The 18,775-nt window shown below is 47.9% G+C and overlaps 1 protein-coding gene across 2 annotated transcripts in view; it reads right to left on the bottom strand.

Annotated features, from left to right (window-relative positions):
• ST6GAL1 (ST6 beta-galactoside alpha-2,6-sialyltransferase 1) overlaps positions 1–12,936 on the bottom strand; it is a 91,904-nt gene extending 78,968 nt beyond the window's left edge. For both annotated transcript variants that reach the window (XM_059391312.1, XM_059391314.1), the window contains exon 1: positions 12,913–12,936. The gene's annotated coding sequence lies outside the window, so the exon portion shown is untranslated. The remainder of the gene's footprint in view (positions 1–12,912) is intronic.
• Between the last annotated feature and the right edge of the window lie 5,839 nt (positions 12,937–18,775).

An 18,775-nucleotide genomic window follows, 5' to 3' on the forward strand; every position in this document is an offset into this window, starting at 1 on the left:
AATGGTGGATGTAAACCCATGTAAGGTCTTCAGAACTAAAGGCTGGGGTGGTACCAACTCCACTAGGGGAAGCCAGGAAAGGTAGTGTTCGTCCTGGGTTCTGAAGGATGAGTAGGAGTTTAACAGGCAGAAAAAGGCATACCCAGCAGAGAGAATGGTAATCCGGAGGCTTAGCCATGAAAGCAGGCTCATTGTGTCAAGGAATGGTGAGAAGCTATGAGGGGTGAGGGTATGAGGCTGCAGTGATGGGAGATGGGATTCAACAGGATTATCTGCGCCAGACCTAAGTGTTTCAAGTCCCAATTGATCCTGAAAGAAACTGGGACTGGTGGAGTTTGGTTTTGTTGTTGTTGTTGTTGTTGTTGTTCCTTTTTTAAAATTATTTTTAATAACATATAATGTATTATTTGCCCCGGGGGTACAGGTCTGCGAATCATCAAGCTTACACATTTCACAGCACTCACCATAGCACATCCCTCCCAGTGTGCATAACCCAGCCACCCTCTCCCTGCCCCCCCACCAGAAACCCTTAGTTTGTGAGATTGAGTCTCTTATGGTTTGTCTCCCTCCCAATCCCATCTTGTTTCATTTTTTCCTTCCCTACCCCTACAACCCCCTGCCCTGCCTCTCAAATCAGTGGAGTTTTTCTAAGCAAGCAAGGGATATTACGATTTTCTCTAAACTCAGCATTGAGTTCCTGGCACTAAAAAGGGCTTCGATAGGGTGTGAAGAGGAGCCATTTCAGTTGAGAGAGGAGAAAGTGCCAGAGGCCATCTTTCCTCACCCCTAGTCTGACCTTCAGTCCCACCAACCACTGACCTGGTGGGTACTAAACTCTAGTCAAGTCCCCATGGGAACACCAAGCTTCAGAAATTAGATTTCCATGTACAGAATGATGGGAAGAGAGGAAGGTAAGAGACACAGTTGGGACAGACTGCAGGGACAACCTGCAGGTGAGCCGGCAGCGGGCGGGGAGGGGGAGAGATGTCATTTCGTGTCTGGAGGCTCACTGAAAGGGGCCTGACAGACCTGGGTTCAGATCCCACCCTCTAACCCTTACTGCCTGCATGTACTTGATCTCCCTGAGGCTGTTTCCTCATCCATTAAATGGAGATCAGCCCCACCTCAAAGACCGTTCTGAGGGTTTGTTTCAAGTGAGCAGCACAGTGTCCTGGGCACCTCTAGATATTACTAAACTGTTTAACCACCTTGCTTTTATCTTGTGGAGGAGGGAGGTGTAGAATGGGTTCCACAGAGCAAAGGATGGAATCAGTACCCCTCCCACCTCCCCCCCACACACACACACCCTCACCAGACACACGCTGGGCTGCAGTGAATTCCTAGGGGAGGCCCTAATCAGTCCCTTCCAAGTTGCTTTCTGACCTCCTTGACTGTTTGCTGTTTCTGTCCGAGTGGATCGTATTTCCCACCTGAGCCGGCGGGCCCCGGGGGGCTGTGGGCCGTGCTCCTGGGATAGCTCTTCGGGCTCACATGACAAGCTGGCAGGGCACAGCTGTTCCTGGCAAGGACATGAATAATACAGGCCTTTTTCCGCAAACTCTGGCAAACATTCTGACGTGACAAGTGAAAACACTGGGTCCAAATTCTCACCGGGGCTGAGGGCAGAAGAGGCCAAAATAACTTGCCTTTATCAGGGCTAAATCATGGAAGTGAATCAGAGCTCTGCTAGTGGGGTGGGGGGTCGAAGGAAACTACTGGTGATAAATGCCAAGAAAGGCAGGGAAACGGGGCGGGGGGGGGGGGGGGGGCAAGCTCCTTGCAGAGCAAACTGACTGTATTGCCTGAATGTGTGTTGGTGGAATGTTCCAGAATCCCAGGGGCACAGAGAAAAGAGCCTACATGACTTGCTGTCTGGGGAGTGAATGGGGCCATGGATTTCATCTCTGCAATAGCCAGAAATCCCTGCGACCACCCCAGGCAGCCCAGAGACACCTGTGACAGGAGACATACGAACAGCCGAACAGCCGGCCCACGACCCTTGCAAGCAAGGTGGGGCTTAACAGGGTTCCGTCTCCTTTGTACTACAGTAGCACCAAATCCAGTGCCTGGTAGCAAGGCTTGGTCAGTCTGAACGACTGAAGAAAGACGTAGTGTGAGAAAGAACACAGGTTTTGGACACAAGAGCACCTGCGTAACTCTGCGAATATAGGCAAGTGCTTGTTCTCTCTGAGCCTCAGTTTCCTCATCAGGTAAATGGGATTATGACATCTACTCGGAAAGGTTCTTACAGAATTAAAACAATGAATGTAGTAAAAGCCCCTAAAAATAGTGCTTGGTAGGTAGCAGGCACTCAATAAAGGGACTGCTCGGACTACAGTCTTCAAGTATCTTCTGACCCTCAGTATCAATTATTTCTAATTCATATGGAGCAGGGAAGGACATTGGGGGGAATAAAAAGAGAGTGTAAAACTGAAGATAATGAGCCAAAAGAAAGTATAGGGAGACCTCTAAGGTCACACCTACCTGCCTGTGTGGCCTTGGAAAGTTGTGCATTTCTGTGGGTCTTAGAAACTTATGGGGGTTGGAGCTGATCAGTGCTCTTCAAACTATGCTCCAGGAACCCTAGAAAGTCTGTGGAGACCCCGAGGTGCCTTCTTGGGGGTGGGGAAGAGAGAGACACATAGGCCCTCACACAGCTTCAAGAAGCTTCCCACAGAAGGCTTTCTTCTGAAGAAACTGTAGAACAGTTTCAACTCTGTAGAACAGTTTCTTCATCCTGCCATCCTGACTCCGTTGAAAGGCATTGCTTTGTCCTAGATCACCAGTGTTCTCCCAAAGACCAGTTCTCTCCAGGAACCTAGTCCAGGACTAGGGTAAGGCAAGGGAGGCACCTGGAGTGCAAAATTTAAGGAGGCCCACACCCTCGGGGTCAGGTGAGCGCAGGGCTGGTGCCTTCTTAAATTCGGCACCTAAGGCACATGGCTTGCCTGGCCACTACCGGCTCTGAGTCCCCAGCCCTCCTTCAGTGTCCCTCTTTGGCATTTGGCCCTTCCCTCTCTGGAAATCTCTCACCATCCCGCTCTATGGCACTGCCTCCTGCAGGTAGCGTTCTGCATTCTGGCTCCTCTCCTTCCTCCTGGGCAAGAAGAATGGGATGGAGACGTGGAGGGGAGAAAAGCACAGCCACCAAGGAGAAGACAGTGCGGGGAGGAGCCGGCGGGTCTGGTGTTGAACAAGCTGATTGTGAGGGATTAGTTGAAGTGCAAGAGGCAGGTGGGCAAGGTAGGTTTGGACCCCAAGAGAAGCATCTGGAGCAGGGAGATGTTCTCCTCTCCGCTGATAGAAACTTCTCTCCCCTCCACTTCTTCCTTCCTCACCCCACTGGCCCAGCCAAAGTCAGGTCCACATCCCCTGATACTAGGGCCCTCACAGTGGCTCCTGCACCGCACCTTCCTCCCATCTCTCTCTACATGCAAGTCTATGCTCCAAGTCCAACTCTGGACAACTAGGCCCCTCCTTGGAGACAAAATGGCGTTTTCCATGTTTGTTCCACTAAGCCCAAATTCCTCACTTCCACTCCACCCTCAAGCCTCCTAGCAACACTCCACTATATGCAAATGTGCCCTGAAGCTGTAGGGGACCTAATGAACCACTACTCCCTGAATTCACCTGAGCCCCCTGCCCTGACTTTGCTCCTGGTCCTTTCTTCCCTCAGGCACCCTCACTGCTCACCCCAATTCCACCAGTGGAATCTTTGCACTGTCAACAGCACACCCACTCTCCTCCTTTGCAGGTCCTCCATTCAGGCTTGGCAAAGCCTAGAGCTGTTTGCAGATGTTGGAGAGTACACTTCCCTCTCTCGGCTCCACTAGTATTTTCAATATGTCAATATTGCAAAAGCAAGGCCCTTGTGTTGTCCTCAGCGACGAGCCACAGGGAGGAAAGCAAACACCTGGCCTGCTGAGACCCACGCCTGCAGGCAGGCTACACAGAACAGTGTGTCTTCGGTAGGAAGCTTGCCGACCACAGGAAAACTGCCCTTGCCACCATGTCTCTCCTCTCCTTTGCACCTAGCCCTGCTGTGGGCTCCAGCAGCCACTCTGTAAATACTAATTGAATGAATTAATGAGATCCTCCTGCTGGGAGCACAGAACTCCCTCCAGAAAAAGTAATTCCGGAATGATTTCCATACAAAAAATAATTTTCTTGCCTTTTCCATATGATGATGAATGACCCCTCCAACAAGTGATGATGGTGGCACAACCCGGGACATGTGCTAAAAGTCCTTGAATTTACACTTAAAGGAAGTTAATTTCATGACATATAAATTGTGCCTCATTAAAGTTGTTTTAAAAACTATGTGATTTCATGGTAGCGTACTACATTCAGCTGAGTAACACCCTGAGTCACAAGCACACTTAACGACAAACAGCCTTAAAAACAAACCAGCCTGTAAGGTGTGGCTCTGAGTTCCGTGTTAGCCCCCATGGGTCAGCAGCAACTGCCAATGGTTGGGTCTGGGGAACCTCCCAGAACAGTGAGGCTTCTGGGGTGGAGAGAACATCAGGGTGGCCAGGCTACAGGTCAGTCAGCAGGACAGTGTCAAGTGAGCCGATCCTACAGAACATTCCACACGGTACTCTTCAGTAGAACGAGGTTAAAGAATCCGACCCAGATCAGAATCGCTCCCCTGAGGAAGTCTTCCAGCCTCAGACTCAGTATCAGTATCTCTCACTCAGTATCTGTGAGCCTCCTCCACAGAAACTCCACAGTTCATGATGTCACACTCAGCTAGGCTTTTATTTAACTAATATTTGTCTCTCTGTGTAGCCCATATGCTACGTGAGTTCACCTTGGGTTCCCAAGGCCTATTACAGAAGTAAGCACATGGTAGAGGGTCACGAAAGAGCCAACTGAGCTGACTGACCAAGTGAATGGACACTCTTCGCCAACTGAATTAGGACAAGGGACACACACGCATTTTCTTTCAGGGCAGTACCACCATGAAGCTGCATATTTAAGATTGGAAAGGGCCCCATGGAGAGAAGAAGAGGGAACCAACATTCTTTAGGGCAATTCACAACAGAGTGAATTGTAGTGTCTACAATCTAGACACTAGATATGGTTATTGTCCTGTTTACAGGTGGAAACAGAGGTTTTGCAACCAGAACCCAGATCGGTCAGGCTGGAAAGGCCAAGATCCTTCTCAGTCATCTCTGGGGAGGGGAGTCCCTTCAGAGCCTGCTCAAGGTTATCAGTGCTCAGACTGATGGTTGAGAGTCTGGGGGCCAGTGAAGTGGGTGCTTTGCCCAAGGTCAGGGCCTCCACGTCATCCTCCTCCTAACCTCTGCCCACAGTGTGCATGAGCCAGGCCTGGGTGCACAGCAGGATCATGGAACAGAATCGTGTCTTCACAAGACTGTGGCGCAGGGCCCGAGCCTCACTCACACCTGGACAGCAGCCCTGTCCAGGGCAGGCCTCTAAGAACGCCCCTTTACCCCTGGGAAAGCACTTGCTAGCGATTCTTTTTCCCACTGCCCATCACCAAGGGCTGACAGCCCAGAGGACACCCAGAGCATGCCCTCCTCTCCCCCACCCTGTTCCCAAGGGAAGATCCTGAGACCCGCAGCTTCCAACAGTAATGTGCATTCCACACAAGGTGCCACCTGTCCTCGCAGTATGGTACAGTACAGTGACAACAACGATAGGCTTGGGTGCCAAACCATCTGGGTTCAAGTCCCAACTTACCACGTACTCGCTATGAGACCTCGTAGATCCTAGTTTCCTCATTCGTCAAGTCGGGTATTCATAGCACTTAACTCAGGGCTGCTGTGGGCCTTAAATGAGCGCCTATGTAGAAAGCACTTGGTGCCTGGCACAGAATAAATGCTATGGAATTGTTAGCGACATGCCCATTTCCCCCAGCACATTAAAGCTGCCTCCCCATTTGTGAGTGAAGGAACGTGAAATGCTGATCACAGGGAAGGCCTGAGGCCATGGCAGATTCCCTTGGCATTTCAGGCCTGCAAACACTGAGAAAATAGCCACCCTGGCCTAATTCCAGAGGTTTTTATATATCTCTGCTGCCAATAAATACACATGTTGGCATACTGGTATCAGGGAAGGACAGGATGGGGAGAGAGAACTTACCTCAGAGCACAGTAAAAAAAAAAGTAATAAATAAATAAAAAATCAACACTCACAGGTCGTTTGCTCATCTGTGGTAAAGGAAAAAAAAAACCTTCCCTGGAAAAATACACAGCTCTAGAAAATACCACTTTCCTGGAGCCACCCAGAACAATGAAGAAAATCTCCTGGAATTGCTAACTGGGTCAAAGGACAAAAAAGTCAGACTTCAGGGTAGCTCCAGAAATGAGGGATGGGGGTTATCAGCATGAGCTCCTCTTGTTTCTCTAAAAGGACGGGGTCCAGATTCGTATAGCCAGAGGGGAAGGTGCATAAAGAGTCACACAACCAGTGATCAGACGAATGCAAATTAAGATGGCAATGAGACACCACTGCCCTCGTATCGGAACAGCTAACATGAAAATATGATCCTACCCGGAGCTGGCAAGGAGGTAGGCAAAGTGGGTCTCTCCCACTCCCACTTCTGGTCAGAATGTTAAATGGTACAGCCGCTCTAAAAAATAATTTGGCAGTTTCATAAAAAATTAAAACTACGCTCACCACACAACTCAGCAGTTGCACAGCTGGGCATTTATCCTGGAAAAACAAAAATTTACATCTACGCAAAAACCTGTACAAAATTGTTCCGAGCGGTTTTATTTGTAATAGCCAAAACCCGGAAATGACCACAACGTCCTTCAAGAAAGGTCAATAGTGAAATTAGTACATCCATCCCATGAAACACCACTCAGTCACAAAAAAAAGAGCAAACTATTGATACATCCAACCACCTGGATGGACCGGAAGTGTGTGATGATGACTGAAAGCAAGCCAGTCTCAGAAGGCTGCATGTTGTAGGTCTCTATGGACAGAACATTCTCAAAATGCCAAAATCACAGAGATGCAACCCAGAGGGGAGGGGCCGCAGCGGTGTGACAATGAGAGTGTGGCAGGAGGGAGATCTTTCTGGTGATGGTAGAGTCTATCTCCAGATTGTAATAGTGGCTCTGCTAATCCACACATGTGAGAAAATGACATAGAAACATACACACGTTGTACCAACCTCACATTCCTGGTTTTGCTATTATACTCTAATTATGTAAGAAGAAGCCCTTGAAACAAACTGAATGACCTATGCATGGACGTCTCTGTGCTATCTTTGCAAGCTCCAGTGAACTTACAATGGTTTCAAAATAAAACACAATAAAAAAGAGGTGCATAGGCTATCAGCAGGGCAGCTGGGATTACAGCCCACATCCTTCTCCAAAATCAGAATCCTCCGATTAGATTACATATAATTTCACATGCAGCAAGATATTTCATACTGCCATGCCTCTGCATAGACAAACTTCAACCCAGATGGCCCTCCCTCCACCTAGCTAACTCTTCATTCTTTTACAACCCAGTTGGCCTACACCATCACCTCCTAGAAGCTCCCCTGACGTCCTGTGCTAAGATGACTGATCTTCGGGGGCATGCCTGGGTGGCACAGTTGGGTGAGCATCCACTTCTTGGTTTTGGCTCAGGTTGTGATCTCATGGTTGTGAGATTGAGTTCAGCATCCGGCTCCATGCCGAGTCTGCCTGGGATTCTCTCCCCTCTGCCTGCCGCCCTGTGAGATTTCTCATGCACGCGTTCTCTCTGTCTCTCTCTCAAATAAATAAATCCTTTTTTTAAAGACTATCTTTCTTTGTACTTCCCTATACATACTTTCTCAACTGAATTATAATTAAGACTTTATGTGCCATTATCCCTCACCACACGCAAGCCTCGGAATTGGAAAATGTATTTTCAAATTTCTCCGATAAAGGACTTATTTGTAGAATATATAAAGAACCCAACTCAATCATAAGAAGACAAATTTTTTTAAATGAGCATTTCTTTAAGGAAATGCAAATAAAATTACAAAATACCACCACAGACCTATTAAAATAGCTAAAAAATTCACAAGACTGACCATACCAAGTGTTGGCAAGGAAATGGAGCAACTGAAACCCTTATGGAGTGCTGGGGCAATGTAAAATGGTACAACCACTCTAGAATATCGAGCAGCTTCTTAAAATGTGAAACACACACCCACCATAGGACCCAAGTATTGTACTCTTGGGTGTTGAGGCAGGGAATAGAATTCATAGGCCCTCACAAAAAATTTTTTCACAAATGCTCACATTGGCTTTATTTTAATAGCCAAAAATTGGTAACAACCCAACTGTCTGTTAATAAATAAATGGATAACCAGATAGTGTTATTTCCTTATAGTAGGGTGTTATTCACCAATAAAATAATGAACTATTTATACACACAACATGGATGAATGTCAAATAATTAAAGAGCGTGCTTGTGATGAGTACCAGGTCATGTACGGAAGTGTTGAATCACTGTATTGTATACCTGAAATTAATATTACATTTTAGGTTAACCACTGGAATTTCAATAAAAACTTTTTTTAAAATAATAAAAACTTTAAAAAATTATGCTGAAAGTAAGAAAAGCATGTGCTATATTGTGCTTTTACATAAAGTCCTAGAAAATGCAGACCTAACTATAGTGATAGAACGTAGATCAGGCTTTGTCTGGGAATGGGAGGCAGGATGGGAGGAGGAAGGGTAAGGTGAAGGAGGAGACTTCGGGGAAACGGCTATGTCCATTAACTTGGCTCTAGGGAGAATTTCACGACTGTATACATATGTCCGAACTCATCAAGCTGTAAAGGTTTCAATATGGTGTCTGTCAATTAGACCTCAATGGAACTGTATGAGAAAAAAATAATGGGGACGATTCACCAGGCATCTACTTGTGGGAAGAGCATTACATAAACAATTATTAATCTTCACTCAAGGTGGGGGTATTTCAGCCCCCATTTTACGGGTGTGGAAACAGTCAGAAAGGCCAGGTAGTCGTGCAACGATGGTCAAGCGGGGCTCAAACTCAGTTCAAATGTCCTCAAAGCTGGGGCACTTTTCTCTGTATTGGGAGGTCTTCCAACAATGGTGAACTTCCAGTGAGAAGCCAGAATGATACCCCGTGGCTCCACAAGACGTCTAGGATGTGAACAGAGGAGGGTGAAGGGCTGGCATCATAGACCTGCAGGGATCTGTGGCCTCACTGAGAGGTCACCCTCTCCCTACTGGATTGCCATTGCCACAGATTCCTCCAACGTCCAAACCCAGCCCCACACGGGTTTGGGGCCAGACAGGCCAAGGCAGGAAGAGGGCTGGACCTGCCCCTGGGAACATCCTTCCCTGTGCAGCTAGAGCAGCTTGGTGGGAAGGACCCTGGCCAGACACTCAGGAGAGCAGACTCCGGTTCCACTCATGTCCTAGATGAGGCCCTTCCCCTTTCTGGGCCTCCTTTTCCTCAGATGGAAGATATGAAGGCCAACTGACCAGCTTTCCAAGGACCTCTTTCAGCCCTGATTCACATTCCAAGTGCCCCCCTGAAGTGAGCGATTCCTCCTCCTAAAGTTGATGGGTGCCAGAGAGGAAAAGGATTCTTGATTATCTAGGAAACTGTCCGTGCTGCTTCCCCGTCAATCCCAGCTCCACAAAGACACCTGCCCCACTTAGTGCCAACCCAAATCTCTCCCTCTGCCACTCTGCCTCCTCCCCCCAGCCCTACCTCCTCTGCAACAATCTTCCAAAGACCCTGGCCCACCATTTGCTGCTTTGTTCCCTCATTAGCAGGGTAAGCACAGAAAATTCTGTTTTTAGGGGTCTAAACAGTCAGAAAGGCCGTTAGAATTCTTGGAGGTGATGTAGGACTATGAGCTCATATATGTCATATATAGTCACGATGTAGGAGCGCTCCTCCCCTGTCCCTTGTCATACCTGTACACTCAAGGCCGAGCCAAACTCTCTTTTGCCCCAACAGGCCAGGATATGTGGCTGGGTACACAGTATCTAGGAAGCTGAATTAAATCCCTCTTGCCAGAGGAATAATCACTTATCCAAACAGGGAGGAAAACCAAACAGATCCACGTCGACATGTTCCCTTGAGAGGGCCTCTGCTTCCAGATGATTCAGAGACCTGCGGTCAGCAGCACCCCAGCTCACCTCCCAAGGTATCACCTGAGTGAGGGAACTATGCTACAGAACTCTATGGTTACTCCCAGCTCTGACGCTATCTTAGTGTAGACTGAAGAGCCCTCCGTGTCTGAGAGGAACAGTGTGGCCTTTTGTGAAGCTCCACGCACTCCCCCACACCTGTTCACAGAGCGGCAGAGATGGAAGGGCGTACCCCAAGGGAAGGGACACTGCTTATTGGAACTGCATTTGGGAACCGCTGCCCATGTAAGCGCCAACTTGCTGTGAGGAGCACCCACTAATTCTGAGAAGCTGTGGAGTAACAGCCCGGCTCAGCTTACATCTCTGTCGCTTGTGGGCTCTGCAGTCTCGGTCAAGTCTCTTCACCTGTGCGAGAGACTCCATTTCCACCTCTGCCTCCTGAGAATATAAAAACCTACCCTGTTAGGTCATTGCAAAGTCGTTCAGTGAGATCCTGAACAGAGCACAAAGCACAGTGCCTAGAGCCATGACTAAGCTTTGCCTACCCTTCCCTGCCCTTCCTCATACACCTAAAAGCCCTCAGAATTAGATCTGCCCAGCTGGTTTCACTGACCTGGAAAAGCAAATCCCTGATGAGGAAGGGGTCTTAATTCCAAACACACCAGGGGGCCCGCTGCATGAAGGAGCTGGGGCTGTGGCCGCAGCTACAAGGATCTGAGAATGGTGGAGGCAGGGCTGGCCCCGGTGACCGGCCACCCTGTCCCCTTGCTGGTCACATACAAGGGCTCAGTGACTGGGAGGCTTCCTGAGCAATCTCCATTCCACCAGCCTCGTTCTCTGCCTCTCAGGAGCTCCTGCCTTCCCCCTCAGCCTCCAACAGTCACCAGCTGTGTGACCTGGCTTCTTAAAACGAGGGTATGGGACCAAACGGCCCCTCTAGTTCTTTCCCCTTCATAATCTTTCTCAACTACAATTCTACAAGGTGAACTGGTATTTACTGATGCCTCCACCTTCTCGCCATCCCCTCCTCTCGGATACAAGAAGGGGTTGGTGGGGGGTGGGGGGACATAGGGAGCCCAAAGTCTCTGAAAGTAGAGGGAGAAGGGCAGAGGCTGAGACTTCATTATGCTAATTTAATTAGCTCCCATCTGCCCACAGCAGGACCCTGAAGAAAGAGGCTTTTGTTTACATTTCACATTTGGCAGGAAGGGGTCCTTCTTTTCCTCTCCCCTCTATCCCCCCCCCCCCCCCCCCCCCCCCCCCAGTGGAGTTTAAGAGTCAAAAGCTCTAATTTCAGTCCTGGCTCTCACATCTAGCAGCACTGGGGCTTCCTTTTCACACTTCTTTGACCAACTCCTTGATTTTTCCAGGAAGGAAATATGCCCCAGATGTCTGTCAGTAAAAGGAGAGTTTTTATCTGCCCTTATAAAAGGGCGTCAGTAATTCACAGATTTCCCAAGAAGTGAGGGCCAAGTTGGCGGCGGGGGGGGGGGGGGGGGGAGGAGCAGCTGACTTCTCTCCACTGATAAACCAAAGGTTTACCAAACAACTAAACCCCCTCCCATGAGCAGGGAGCCTCGAAACTGTCTTTGGGGATAAGAAGACCAGAACTCTCCTGTTCATCCATGCAACCAGTGCTCATGGAGAGGCACAGGAGAGGAGCGAGAAGGGTGTACGGGGCAGGGAAGCACTTGCTTCATGCCTCCCGGCCTGTTGGTGGTACAGCAAGCTGGAAATGTGATTCTCCGAAACCAAAAGGCCCTGGTTTGTAGCACTAGCTAATTTCCATGCTGTAAAACTTCCCCACCATGGCCAATTTCCGGCTGTCAACAATGTTTAACAAGCAGTTTGCAAAATTCCTGAATATTTAAAAATCAGCTCTCTGAGAGCCTTCGGACTAGAAGCCAATTCCCCTGGCTCCTAGTTGAGTGTTCTTTCTGCCTCATCTCTGCCTCCTGCCAGGAGGAGTAGATGTGCTATGGGGGCTGAAAGAGGAGCCATCATGAAACCTACCTGAAGGACTGTTAGAGGGGTTGGGTCTCAGCCATGTTTCATTTTCTTCCACGTTTGTTATTTTCCCAAATATCTTATGAGCACATAGTACCTTTGCAATCAGAACATACCTGAGTAATGAGTCATTTTTTAGTGAGCTGAGTGGAATGCTCTGCAATCACCTCCCCACATCATTTGTCATTCTCTCTCCCTTGGGCATGAGAAAGAAAGAGAGAGTTTCCTAAGAGCCCAAATTCCCTGGGAGAACAGAGCAGGTGCACCCAAGTTTAGCCGTTCACCTGAATCTGGTGCAGTCTTACCTGGAAGGCAAATTCATCCTCCCTTTGGAGTTCCAATTTCACCAGCAATCGAAAAAACTACAACTCCCTGTTAAGAGTCCATGAGCCAAGACTCTTAATCTCATGAAACAAACTGAGGGTTGTGTGTGCGGGCCTGGGGAATGGGATAGGGAGAGGGTGGTGGGGTTATGGACACGGGCGAGGGGATGTGCTATGGTGAGTGCTATGAAGTGTGTAAGCATGACGATTCACAGACCTGTTCCCCTGGGGTAAATAACACATTATATGTTAATTTTAAAATATATATATTTAAAAGAAAAAAAAAGAGTCAATGAGCCGTGCTCTGAAAAATCAAAGTCTCTTCAGCCATCAGATGACCTTGCCCCCCAACTGGCAGAGGTGGAAGCTGACGGTTGGACTGTACCAGAAACAACTGCTCCTTTTCCCTTGAGCCTTAGAGGAAGAGGTTTCCTCAGAAGAAAAGGCCTTCTACCCTCTTTGCCCCCAACCTGGGATTCCGGTGGTCTTACCTCAGTGCTGGGACAGAGGCCTGGCCTGGCATAGGGGCTGGGGCCCGCTCAAGGAGGCCAGTTCATTTCAGCTGGGCTCCAGGATTTCACTGCTTCTCTCTGGGCTGCTGGCCTCAAAGCTCCACACAGCTGGCTCTACCTTGCCTGCAGAGGGAAAAAACAAACAAAAAAAAACAACCACAGACACATAAAGAAAAGTTGCAGACAGAGTTCCAGAAGCACGAATGTTACTACATGCAGAAGGGTTAGCAACCTTCCTCCTCCCACACCCCGCCCTGGTCACTCGTGACACTTGGGAGCCCCTTCCAGAAGGACAGCCCCACCTGAAAAGAGCCAGCCGCTTTTCCAGGGCTCAAGCCGCCCATGTGTTGGCCCAGACCTACCCCTTCTGGGGCTGAGCCATTTCCGTGAGCTGTAGGTGAAGCAAAGCAAACTCTACCATGGCCCCTTAATCCTCTGCTACTTGCTGTTCTTACTAAGAAAAGAAAGAAAAGAAAACTACAGTTCTGGCCCCAAGTTTCATGTTTAGATATGGCTTATGGATAGCTGATTTCAATCAACAAATACTGCACCCTTGCCCCATCTCCCTTTGACCGACAGCACAGTGTGTGTAATGTTACAAATGTGAATTTGAGTCCTGATTTACTTTGAGAGCATTTTTTAATGGAAACTGAGTTTTCAACCCCGATTATTGTTATAGCTGTCTGGGTGGAGGCCATTCATTTTGAAAGTGACTGTTAGTCTTCCAAGTGTCAAAGAAATTGATGAACAATCTAGAAATGTCAGAAACTCAAGTTAAGTCAACAGAAGGAAAAAAAATACCTATTCTTCTCTCTCCAAGATAACCACAGATAACACACCCTTCCTGGTTTTCTTTGGTGATCTGAAGTTTTTACCAAGATGCACTAAAGCGAAGTAAGCCTGAGCACCATGTCGTCAGCGACCTTTCGCAGGGGTCATGGAACCTGCCCCTCCGTGGCCAGACCAGAACTGTCACCCCACCTCTGGGCCGTCACCAATGTTTTTTTGGTAATTACAAATAGTCCTTAAGACTAAATCTTCGGGGAAATCCATGGTTATTTCCTTAAGACCCAGTCAAGGAGTTTCCAAATGTCTCAGCCTTGGCCTGCTGCCTCCAGGATTTGGGTGCATTATAAACCCCTCCGGACACTGGCGGGAGGTGCCGGGACCTGGTATCCTTTCCCTCCCCTCCACCCGGCCCCTCCCTCCCCCAAATCCTCCTTCACCATGAGTGTAACATTCAGTGCAAATGAGCAGCCGGTGCCAGCACATTCAGCACACTTGTCCTGTTCACGTTCAGGTCAGCCCAAGTGTAAGCCCTGATGATGATTAAACGAGCTCTCCCTAATCAAGCTTGGGCAGGGGATGCGCAGGAAGGAACTGGAAGGGGGAAAGGTGAGAAAGCCGTGCGGAACAGAGAGGAGAAGTAACACACAAGTGTGGTGTCTAGGAGGAAGAGACCCTGGGATGTCATGAGAAACAACAGTGCGGCCATGAGGGTGCAGACACTAAGAGGAAGTCCCACCAGATGAAAGCGAAGATGAAGCGAGCCACTGAGGGTATGGAAATGTCAAGGTCTTGCAACGATTCGGGGCGAGCAGAGCCAAGGACAGAGGCATCAGGTATGCGAGAAAATAAAAAGTCACTAGCATCTTTTGGGTGCTTTGCTGTCTATGGTTGATGCCTACAAAACACCAGGCACCACAGTCATGGTGCAGTGACTGGGGCAGGCGGGGAAGAGATCTCTAGAGGAAATGCAGCTGGGCTGGTGACCACCTGGGAACCTGCCCATAACCAGCCTTCCCCAGGGAAGAGGAGCAAGGAAACAGTGCCTGGGAGCAAGGCACTCCCAGGGCTGGGGTACTAGGAGCTGCTGATGCACCTGTCCCTGTAAGAGAAGAGAGGCCCCTCCTCTCCATCTCTCTCTAGCTAGGCTTCCTCATCCCTCCTTTGGCTCCAGGCCAAACCTCCGGTGAGACATGAATAGTTCACCACATAATCTGTCTAAACAGACTTCATGGATTTCCGTGGCCCTGTGACCTAGGCAAAGACACTAGGAAGCCAAGCCTCATGCCCCTTCCCAGCTGATCAGCACCCCTGCCACTCCACCCCAGGCACCTTACACTCCAGCCACAGCAACCTGCAGACCACCGAGAGAATGCGAGGTTCCATTTATGCTTTTTAAATCCTTTAGCAGATGGCTTGCAGAGCTCCCATATTACTCAAATAGGCAAATCATTCTACCTGTCTCCCTGCTACCCAACCCATACTCACACGTGGGGCCTCCCCTGATGGACAAAGGGTGGAACTCGGACTTAAAAGCAACTCATCTAAATAAGGGAGCTGGACCGGATACTTTCAAAATTGCAACTGTGAAGAAAGACTACAATCAGCTAGTGGTGGAGCCTTGAGCTTCAAGGGAGAGTAGTAGGGGTGCTAGAAGAAATGAACGTCAAGCACAAGATCAAGTGATGGGGCCACGGGGCATTGTAGAAAGAGAGGAAGCTGGCCCACAAAGAGAGCAGGGCAGAGACCCAGGGAGAGGCACACAGGAAACTGTGCACCCCAGGGAGAGCAGATGCTTGGTGATGTTCTAGAAACTGCAAAGCTCATCTGTACTTCCTCTTTTTTTCTTCCTATAAGCATCCCCTGAATCCCTTCCAGAAACCCCTGATGAGCTAGGCTCAGAGCAGCTCTGGGGTCCCAGCTGGCTCCAGCTCACTGAAGTCTTCCAGGGCTGGGACTGAGAGCTTCTCAGCTCTCCCACCATCACCCAGTGCATGGCTTTGGGGTTGGGCTTTGGCCATCCATTGTGGCTGCTCAAAAGCCTGTTTGTTTCTTTTTCTTTCTTTTTTTTTAACTTCCTTCCCAAGTTTATAGCTGGATTTTTGACAGATGAGGCAATTTGATGGGCCAGTCTTGGATTGCAAGTACAACTTGTACTTTGCAGAAACATAAGTAATAAACAATAACAGAGCAGTAATTACAGACCGTAGATTTTTCTATAACACGGTTTTGTTATTAAGTGGCTTGTATTTACTCCACCTATCACCCCACTGGTGTGACCCACTCAGCTGACCACAGAGGACCCTTGTGTTTCCTTGCCCCTGAGCCACCTATATCCTGGTGAGCTTCCTTGCAGCGTTTATACAGCACCTGCTAAACTGATGGTCCCTGTAATCATGGTGACTTCTGCTCCCTGACTTCCTTCCAATTCCACCAGGGTCACTGGCTTGACATCCAGCTTTGGCTTCCCCACTTGTCTCCCACGGCCTAACCAGCCGAAGTTGTACTCCAGGCCTTCTGTGTGCTCGGGGCCTGTTGTCTGCCCCATCAATTCTTGCCTTATTCCCTCACCTGACTGCCTCTGGAAGCTCCTAGCTAAGGTCCTCTGGCAGCCCCCGAAGCATCAGAAGAATGTTCTAAGGAAGAAAGCAGATAAATGAGAGGCCGCCTTACTCCCTCACGCTTCATGTAGGTGTTTCCTTCAGATATACAAGGTGTGGGTGCTGATCACAGACCAGACCCAGGACAGACAGTCCATTAAGACCCAAAGAACCCAAATAAGTTCATAAAATGAGCCAAGCACATACACCAGGAGAATTTCATGGCTCAGCATCCCCTGATATAAGCATCCCCAAATGAGGACCGTTACCAATGGGCTTGGCTTTGAGTCAGAGAATGGGTCAGCCTATCCCAAGCATAGGGCTCAGGCCCCAGGTCCCTGGTTTAAATGAACCATTACCGTAAGGCACACAGGAGCCTTGGGGTAACAGATAGCCCTGTGAACCCTGATTCCATTATTCCACATTATCTGGAATGTGAGCGACTGCTCTGATTGTTTGGATATGGAATCTAAATTGGCTAAGAGCTTTTATCGATCCTTGTACATAAAACTTTCCAGGATTTGGGTCTCTACAATTTGCTGAGCTCTATAGTCAGATCAGAAGACACTGCACCAAAATACAGTAAGAATTTCTGCTAAAATCAAAAGACTTCCTGCCTTCCCCTATTCTGCCTTCCCTTTCCTTGTGAGCTCTTGTTTCTTCTGGAAGGTTCATCTATAGGGCCCAGACCCAATATTATATAGGGCTTCTGTAACCAGACCAAGGGCAAACCACAGTGTTCCTTTATTATTATTTTTTTAATTTAAATGTTTTTGGCAACTACTATGTGCCAGGCACTTAATATACTAAATTATTCATTTATTCCTCATACAATCCTATGAGGCAAGGAGTGTTTTCTCCATTTTCAGATGAGGAAAAGGGCTTAAGTAACTAGTCAGGGCCCAAAGCTGGGAATTGACAAGGCCAGAATTCTACATGTTGGCCTGCCTCCCCAAGGCCTTCTTCTGCCAGTGTTAGGACAGAACTCCGCCAAGCTCTCTCAACAAAAGCTAAAATTAAAAAGGAGTTCAACACTGAATACATGGGCTCTGACAAGACAAGAAATGGTGTAAAGAACGTATTTCCAGAGAAACAGAAAAAGGAAGCTCTTCTGCCACCGCCGTATGTAAAACACCCAAAGAGGGGAGCTCCTGCTCATTTCTTTGACTGTGTTGTTAACATGTTGTCGGCGACAATCCTTTGGTTTTGACTCTGCCTATTTTAGCTGCCAGCCTGGATATACACAGAGACATATAAGCCCTTTCCACAGTCAGAGCCATACACATACATGATTCCAGGCCTTGCCCTGGTCCTGCAGACCCCTAAACTCTGCCACCCAAATGCAATGAATTTTAGCTCTTTGATCTAATTCTAGAAGGAGCGCCGTGTATCTAAATCGCGTACTTACATGGCTTTTTTGGTTGTTGTTCAATGTTAGATATTATTCATTACTTCCTACTATGGAAAACAAGAACTTTTAGCTTGCTTTTACCACCATCCCACGTACCTCTTCTACTTTTAATATAGTTAAACCGTTTTGTTTGGTTTGGTTTGGTTTTCGTTAAGGCAACACTAGATGTTACATGATTATGACCAGACAAATGATTGTTCACAGGCAAGCTCTGGGGTGTGCTATGGGTCACTCCTTTTGTGTATATTCCTTGTCATTTCTGGAGTCCATTCATGTCTCTCTTACTTATCAGCTTCATCTTCTACATACCTATCACTAATTTAGCCCTCAAGTTTCCAACTTTTTTTTCCCTTGAAGCTCTCCCTTCTAGAATCTTCTGTCCTCCTACTCCAACCTAAGCAGCTTGCTCTCCAGACTTCAAGGAAGACTCCTATTCTTCCGTCTTAATTTACCTACCTACAATTTTGAAGGAACATATCTCAAGTTACTTCCTCAGAAAGGATATGTTGGAGATACAATAATTGAAGTTTCTTATATCTGAGATGCCATCATTCTTCCCTCACATCTGATTAATACTTTTAGTGAATATAAATTCTTGGTTGGAAATAAATCCCTCTCGGAACTTTAAAGGTATGGCTCCATTGCCTTCTAGCTTCCAGTGCTGCTACAGAATCAGATTTCTATTCTTCTATGTAATCAGTTTAGGATTTGTTTTTTCCCTCACGTCTTCAAGCTTTGCTTCTGGTTTCTGTGGGTTTTTTCCCACAATGATGTGCTTTGATGTGTGTCTTTTTTCATTCATAGCACTGGGCACACAAGTGAGTTTTTTCACCTAGAAGCCTATGTTCCTCAGTTCTCAAAATTTTCCTTGTATTATTTCTTTGATAAGTCTTCCCTTCCATTCTATTCTTTTTTCACTATTCTTTTTTTTTTTTTTGTATGTCCTCCTATTGAGAAGTCGAACTTCTTAGAATGATCCTTTCTTATTTTTCATGCATAGCCCCCCTTTTTTTGGTCTCTAAAACCAAAACCTGTGTCTAAGACT

This window comes from Mustela nigripes, chromosome 2 (assembly GCF_022355385.1).
Source record: "Mustela nigripes isolate SB6536 chromosome 2, MUSNIG.SB6536, whole genome shotgun sequence".
Taxonomy (NCBI): Eukaryota; Metazoa; Chordata; class Mammalia; order Carnivora; family Mustelidae; genus Mustela; species Mustela nigripes.